We start from the raw sequence: 8,386 nt of genomic DNA, 5'->3' as shown, positions 1-8,386 counted from the left end.
CCCATATGTCAGGGAGCAGTCTACAACAGATCCATGCTGCTTGTTGTAGAAATGATTTTACTTTAGCATGTTAAAGAGGGTCGGGAAACTTCTAATTGGATTTTTTCAACAATATTCGGCACTTGCGTCGAATTGCTTCGGAATATTAATATTTGAGTTCTGAACTTCACGTACCACAAACACAAAGAAATACAAAAATCTTGCCGTGTGGTCTCTTGTTAACCATTTTGCTCATTCTGTCAGTCTCATTTTTTAGACGTCTGTATTCTCTTTCAACTGATTCATGTGCCCTGTATTTTTATATTTTCTCCTTTCATAAATTAAAATAAGTGTCCTGTTGGAGAAACAACATCAACTGAGCATTATACCAGAGGCTGAAAATAACGCTACAGTTGTAAAGTTCTTTTATTATCACACGACCGGTTTCGGCCTCTTATACGCCCATCTTCAGGTGTCGTGACTTGGTGCTGTGACCCCCGAGAGCCGCGGTGGACATGTACGAGGCGCGGCGTGCCACCTAGGCGTGCTGAGAATGCCCTTATGACCCTTTTTGCTCCTTATCCGCTATATACAGGGTGTTTACAAATTGTATGTATTGTATTGTATGTTAACCGGGGACCTAGAAACGACGGAGAGGCTCCTTCCCCGCCGCAGCTGCAGTGGTCCACAACCCCACGACGACTACCGCAGTCCACTTCACCCCTCCGCCGCCCCACACCGAACCCAGGGTTATCGTGCAGTTCGGCCCCCGGTGGACCTCCCAGGGAACGTCTCATACCAGACGAGTGTAGCCCCTATGTTTGCGTGGTAGAGTAATAGTGATGTACGCGTACGTGGTGAGCTTGTTTGCGCAGCAATCGCCGACATAGTGTAACTGAGGCGGAATAAGGGGAACCAGCCCGCATTCGCCGAGGCAGATAGAAAACCGCCTAAAAACCATCCACAGACTGGCCAGTTCACCGGACCTCGACACAAGTCCGCCGGGCGGATTCGTGCCGGGGACCAGGCGCTCCCTCCCGCCCGGACAGCCGTGCGATAGACCGCACGGCCAACCGGGCGGGCTTGTTTACAAATTAGTTATACAAAAGAAACCTTTAATTGTAAAAAAGCTAAATAATTTACAGAAATGTTCGATACAGCCATGAATGCAGTATATCTTTAAATTTTATCTACAAATCTTCAGTGTGGCGACCTTTCGTAACACGACACACGATGCTTCTCCAATCAGTTACCTGCCTGATACTATGAAGCAGGTCCTGATGTATGGTGTCAGCTACTGGTGTTATCCATTGTCGCAGCTCGTCAACGTTTCCCGGAAGCAGAGGAACAAACACTCTGTCATTAATGTAACCCATACACTGAATTCCATTGGGGTCCATCAGGTGATCGTGATGGGCAGGGTATTGACGCTAATGCCGGGATGGTTCCTTTGAAAGGGCATATCCGACTTTCTTCTCCATCCTTCCCTACTCCGATGGGACCGATGACCTCGTTGTTTGGTCCCCTCCCCACAAATCAACCAACCAACAATATTGTTTCACCACATGGAATCCAAATCGGCACATTCCTACAGAGATAAGCGACAGCTTCACAATGATAATGTTGTGTCGCGCTTGTTCATAACCCACCAGGGTAGCCGAGCGCGCTAACGCGCTGCTTCCTGGACTCGGGTAGGCTCGCCGGCCCCCGATCGAATCCGCCCGGCAAATTAACGACGAGGGCGGCGTGCCGGCCAGCCTGGATGTGGTTTTTAGGCGGTTTTCCACATCCCGCTAGGTGAATACCGTGCTGGTCCCCACGTTCCGCCTCAATTCCACGACTCGCAGACATCTGAACACGTTCGCACTATTCCATGACTTACACTAGACGCAGACAGCAGGGGTACACTAATTCCATCCCGGGAGGTACGGATGGCGGCAGGAAGGGCATTCGGCCACCCCTTTCCACTAACCTTGCCAAATCCATTCCTAACAATGCCGACCCTGCGTCAGCGCGGGTCATGGCACCAGTGAAAGAAAGAAAGAATGAAAGCTCAAGCATGTCCAGATATGATATGCCAGTTATAGCAGACTAAGCAAAACAGAAAGGACCGAACCTTGTTACAGATTACAACGCAAAAAATATTTACCTGAGGCGAGTCCCGTACATTTTGGATTACGTGACATGATTTCTGCTCGCCCCGTATCCGAACATTATACCCATTCACTTTACCTCAGATATAGAAGGTCTTCACCATGGAACACAATTTTACTAAGAAAATAGTCTTCAGTTTGCATTTTGTCAAACATTTCTACACAAAACACGCCTGTTTTTCTTTGCCACTATCTCTCGAAGCTTGCAACATTCCAGTTTGTAGGGTTGACAGGCGTTTCCGTAATATCTTCCACGCTGTAACACTAGACCCTTCTCTTTGATTTACCCAAATTACGAATGTAAGACTGCTGAATCCAAAATTGCTGCCTCAGAGACTGCTGGCCTACCCTGACCTAGCGTTCTATGTGATACACAGCCAGTTTCGGTGAAACGATTGTGCCATTAATAACAGTTTGTTTCTGAGTTGGTGGCTTGCGATATTTAGTCCTGTATTGTCTCTGATGGTAGTAGCGGATTTCGACTCATGAAATCATAAACAGCACTGCGCACACTCTGCACCGTTATACGACTCCATGATGACTGTGATGACTGTTCGTATAGCTCATTCACGCATGCCACCAAGCAGTGTTAGGCGGGAACTAACAGTGTTAGGTGGGAATAAAAGCCAGCCGATGTGGCCGGGCGGTTCTAGGCGCTACAGTCTGGAACCGCGCGACCGCTACGGTCGCAGGTTCGAATCCTGCCTCGGGCATGGGTGTTTGTGATGTCCTTAGGTTAGTTAGCTTTAAGTAGTTCTAAGTTCTAGGGGCCTGATGACCTCAGAAGTCCCATAGTTCTTAGAGCCATTTGAACCATTTTTGGGAATAAAACTTGCAGGTATATTGCGTTCAGTGAGGTATCAAACATTTCTGTAAGCATTTCTGTAAGTTATTTACCCTTTTCACAATTAATGGTTACTTCTGTATAACTAATTTAAAAACGACTATGAGAAAATGAAACGCCTACATCCGTCCTTATGGTAGTATTTATTTTTTTTGCAGCTAGTTTCGGCGCTTCAATGCGCCATCTTCAGGCTGCAGTTGCGGAAGCGGTTGACTCGATCCCTATATTACCGCATCAGTGGCCAGCATAACTGGATACGCAGACTATCTGAAAACATTGGTGTCAGCACTCCAACAATCAAATGCCAATTACTTCGTAGTATAAGAGGAGGAGGGCAGCGGCCTTGTCGCAGTGAATACACCGGTTCCCGTCAGATCACCGAAGTTAAGCACTGTCTGGCGTGGCCGGCACTTGGATGGGTGACCAACCGAGACGCTATGCGCTGTTGCCATTTTTCGGGGTGCACTCAGCCTTGTGATGCCAACTGAGGAGCTACTCGACCGAATAGTAGCGGCGGTCAAATAAATCCATCTTTACGACCGGGAGAGCGTTGTGCTGACCACACGCTCCTCCTACCCGCATCCTCAGCTGAGGATGACACGGCGGTCGGATGGTCCCGATAGGCAACTTGTGGCCTGTAGACGGAGTGCTGTATAGGAAGAGGAGGGGGCGTAGCAGCTTGTGTGATAAGAAATGCGAAGGGCTCGAGGGGCTTCGTTAAAATGTGACGACGCAGAAATCTTCATAACAATATTGTATGTAATACTCAAATAGTAACTTTGGAACGTTTTGTATTTGAAAAATATCAAAACTGGTTAGTGACAACTTCTCAGATAGACATCTCCAAGTACTGTTCAACAAGTAGTAGACCTTTGGTTGTAGCGCATTTGATGTAATGCACATTTTTGGCGAAAAATGCCCTATTACCCGATTTTAGGCTTTTTATTTTCTGTAAGCTTGAACACCACAGTGCTTTGCCAGGCATGATATTTACCAGGTGATATGCCGTTGCTTTCCTCCGACCTTTGAAGTGACTTAGCCACTAAATTATAGGGCTGGCTGGCTCTGAGCACCATGGGACTTAACAGCTATGGTCATCAGTCCCCTAGAACTTAGAACTACTTAAACCTAACTAACCTAAGGACATCACACAACACCCAGCCATCACGAGGCAGAGAAAATCCCTGACCCCGCCGGGAATCGAACCCGGGAACCCGGGCGTGGGAAGCGAGAACGCTACCGCACGACCACGAGATGCGGGCAATTATAGGGGGACCTACAGAATGCTGTGGACTTCAATTTGGGAAGGCACGAAGTCATGAGAATATCTGAGGACGGTCGTGTGCTGAAGTACAGGGCGGTTAGAGATAAGCTCTCACTACTTGAGAAGGCCCTCTTGAAAAACGAGAGATCGTAAAGCAATGAAACTTTGTGGAAACATCTGTGAGGACATTCGAAAGGGAAATAAGGAATAAACCAATAAAATAAATACATTTTAGTTTCCACGTAAGAGAGTAATATTTGTTTACTGCATACCATGTTTACATTCCAAGTTACAAACGTTGCTTAGTGTGAAGACCACCTGCATCCACGACAGCGTAGAACTGTGCTAGGGGTACCATCTCACAGTTGTTCGCAGCACTATTCGAACAGTGGACGATGGACTGTTCAGTTGTCATGACACAGATCGTGTAACTGCTTGAAGATCGCATAGTGCTTACAGCATTCTCAGCTATGCCAAAAGTAACTTCTTCAAAAATTTATGGCGCAGTTCGCCGTCTGCCTCTAAATGGTTCAAATGGCTCTGAGCACTATGCGACTTAACTTCTGTGGTCATCAGTCGCCTAGAACTTAGAACTAATTAAACCTAACTAACCTAAGGACATCACACACATCCATGCCCGAGGCAGGATTCGAACCTGCGACCGTAGCGGTCGCTCGGTTCCAGACTGTAGCGCCTAGAACCGCACGGCCACTCCGGCCCCGTCTGCCTCTCCCAGAAGCAGTTCGCAAATCGACAGTTAATTCGAATTTCTGAATTATGTTCTGCAATCCCGATACGGAAAGAGGACTCTCCGTATTCGTTTAATGCATCGATACTCGCTAAGAGCTGTAGCGCTGCTGCTGTTGGTTTGGATAAAACAGTTCACGAGTAAAGCACTGAACACTTTGTCCAGACTCGGTTTGACTGTCTGCAAGACTGCAGCGGTAATGCACACTGACGCTTGTCTTTCAACGCTACTTCACCGTACCACTACAGGCGTCTAACGGCAAGTCATGCCACTAACGCAACTAAAAACGTAAATCCTGCAGCGTACAGTTTGAACATCATTCCTATAGAGTTGGTTAGAGATATGATAAACAGTTTTCCGGCTACATTGGCTCAAGCAGCGGAAGTTTAATTATAACCACGCTGTATATTAACGTGGCAACGGCCTTGCCGCGGTGGATACGCCGGTTCCCGTCAGATCACCGAAGTTAAGCGTTGTCGGGCGTGGCCGGCACTTGGATGGGTGACAATGATCGCCACCATGCGCTGTTGCCACTTTTCGTGGTGCACTCAGCCTACTGATGCCAATTAAGGAGCTACTCGACCCAACAGTAGCAGCTCCGGTCCGAGAAAACCATCATAACGACCTGGAGTGCGGTGTGCTGACCACACGCCCCTCCTATCCGCATCCTCAAGTGAGGATGACACGGCGGTCGGATGGTCCCGGTGGGCCACTTGTGGCCTGAAGACGGAGTGGAGTGTATATTAACTTGGATGCTTGTGACAAGACTGTGCTTCCACGGCTGCAGCAGCTAACAAAGTGCTCTTCAGCAGCTAACAAAGCGCTCAAAAGAACCCATACAGGATTAAATTATAGTACGCGAACGGTCGGTGTGGTGCATCTCATATTCAAATTTCACTGATTTATAATTTCGTTGTCAAGAGTATTATTTATGGTTTCTCTCGGCAAAGCACGATAAATTGAGAGCTTGCTGCCTCCATATGAAGGACGAAGAAATGAAACTAAAATTAAAAATTAGAAAAAGTCTCGCGTATAGGCTTCGGACATTACCACAAAATCTGGAGCATTGTGCTGGAAGTGGCTGACGGACCTTTCCGCATTTTCTTGCGTCACGTTACATGAATCTGATTGTCTATCCCTTCCTACAAGAGTGAGTACTTCGCTTAACACTCAGACAGCTATCACACAACCATTATTTCGCCTTTAATCTCCCTGTTCAAATATCTTGTGATTGCTGTGGTATGTTCTTTGCCTTTGCAAGTGAAACGTGTATTTTCAGCTTTTTAAAATGTCCATTTCGTGCATTCTGTCAAGTACGTTCAGTCGAATGTTCCTTTCTAAACATCCCGTGAAGTCCCTTGCTACCAGATTCTTAAGCACATGTCGTTAGCAGCTAAAAGTTCGATGGTCCCATTCTTCAACTGACATTTCCGAATTCGTATAGTTATACATTACAGTTAAGACCAACTTGAAGTCACGTACGTTTGTCGTTAGCATTTTCTTCAGGTCGCTATAAATCCAAAAAGTAAACGTCCGTAAAAAGCTTTATCTAAACTCATTCGAACCAGAGACGTAATCCGAAGTTTTCAGTACATTCTAGTCACTACTTGTGACGTGACATCCTATACTCACAGTAGTGAAACAGTAATTTGCATGACACATTCTTAATTAAATGTATGCTTGAAATGTTTATGGTGAGAGAACTCCGAACCAATATTGCTAGGTCTCTTTATTCATATTAAGTTCCCTTGTATTTCACCCACTCAAATAGGAACCTTATATTTTTCTCTGCCGTTTTTTCCTGCATTCCTCACGTTTCTGACATCATATACAAGGCTGTAAGCAGATGGACAGTTGCTTGCATCTGTCGCTGATGGTTTGTCTTACCACATAATCCAGTAGATGCATGGTACCCTAAAAGCATATTCGAAATAGTTATACAAATACTTCAAAAAATCTCGAACTAGTACTTCAACTTCTTTCGGATGAAGAAGTGCAGAACAAATGCAACAAGACAGATTCGCTAAAACCATTAAAACTGATGAAACCTTCCTCTCGGAAGCTGAAATTCTCCAGCCTAACTCCGAAGCTACACTGAATGGAGGAATATTTACTTTTGGTCTAACTGTGATTATCCAAATCGTTTCACAAATGTATTAACAGCAAACATTTTGCCATGCAGATGCAAGGAGCAGATGAAAATTTTTGTGCTCGAGAGTTTCCTTTGCCAAACTTGTCTTCTCACAAGCTGAGGATGAGAAGGGTATGGAAGTGAGCATATGGCGTCAGTGGCCGGGAGTTCCCATTCGGGAAGTTCGGCCGCTAAGCGCTAGTCTTATTGAGTGCGACGCCACATTGGGCGACTTGCGCGTCGACCATGGGCATGAAACGATGATGAGGACAGCACAACACCCACTCCCTGAGGGGAGAAAATCGCCCACCCCAGCAGGGAATCGAACCTGGGCCCTCGTGCGTGGCATTCCAACGCGCTGACGGTTCATCTGTTGGGGCGGACAGGAAAAAGGGAGCTGATGAAGTTGACATAAAACAATGTAGCGAACAGGACGTCAGAACTAAACAGAACTAAATAGATATTTAGTTGTTACAGTAGGAGTAAGACGCTGGAGCTACTATTGGATTATTATGCTAAGAGTATTTGTGAGATACGGTTCGAAGTGCACATAAAAGGCAGGTCATATGCATCCGCTTTTACTCAACACAGCATCTTTGATAAGAGCTTAGTGACAATTACTTAAAGCAAAATGTGTCACGGACCTTTCGTTTTCACTAACTGTATCCTAAACTGCTGCATCGTTGTTTAGTGCCTATTTTTCTTTGGTTTCCCCAGAAATGTACTACTATTTGTAGCTGAAACATCCGTCATTTCCATCACGTCTTTTCAGATTACCGAATATAGCTGCAGTCATCCTTCGTTTCCAGAAATAACTCCGGAGCTCAGTTCGAAAAAACCTCCTTATTATGTCACTACTTCTTTTATAAAATTTTGATTTACAGAACATTTTATAAAAGTTCGAACGCCATAGTACTGAAAATTGCTATTTGAAAAATTGTCAGAATAAATGGCTAATACACAGGTCTACAAATTCATGCATTTCAATTTTTTAAATTATTTTAGGTGAGCCTAATGTTTTTTATATTCTAAGGATTTTCCTCTGTCACGTACGGTTTTCTCTACAAAGTAATGATGAAAATTCAAAAAAAAAATGAATAAAAACACATACACTCAAAAAACCTTAATCAAAAGGAAACGGAGAAACAAGACACTCCTAACATTGTAATGAAGTATTATGTTCTTCAAGACTAATACAAATGCATAAATCTTACAAAGAAACCCTTGCGTGCGAGGTCGCAAAAAGCCAATGCTGTTTACGGCATTC

At 45.2% G+C, this 8,386-nt stretch overlaps 1 pseudogene; it reads left to right on the top strand.

The window, feature by feature from the left end:
• The first annotated feature begins 3,309 nt into the window (after nt 1–3,309).
• On the top strand, nt 3,310–3,427 carry LOC126203269 (5S ribosomal RNA; annotated as a pseudogene).
• Nucleotides 3,428–8,386: the final 4,959 nt, after the last annotated feature.

The sequence above is a fragment of the Schistocerca nitens genome, chromosome 1, assembly GCF_023898315.1.
Source record: "Schistocerca nitens isolate TAMUIC-IGC-003100 chromosome 1, iqSchNite1.1, whole genome shotgun sequence".
NCBI classification, from domain to species: Eukaryota; Metazoa; Arthropoda; class Insecta; order Orthoptera; family Acrididae; genus Schistocerca; species Schistocerca nitens.
The sequence above is the reverse complement of the archived record's forward strand: the minus strand, read 5'-3'. Positions and strand labels throughout refer to the sequence as shown.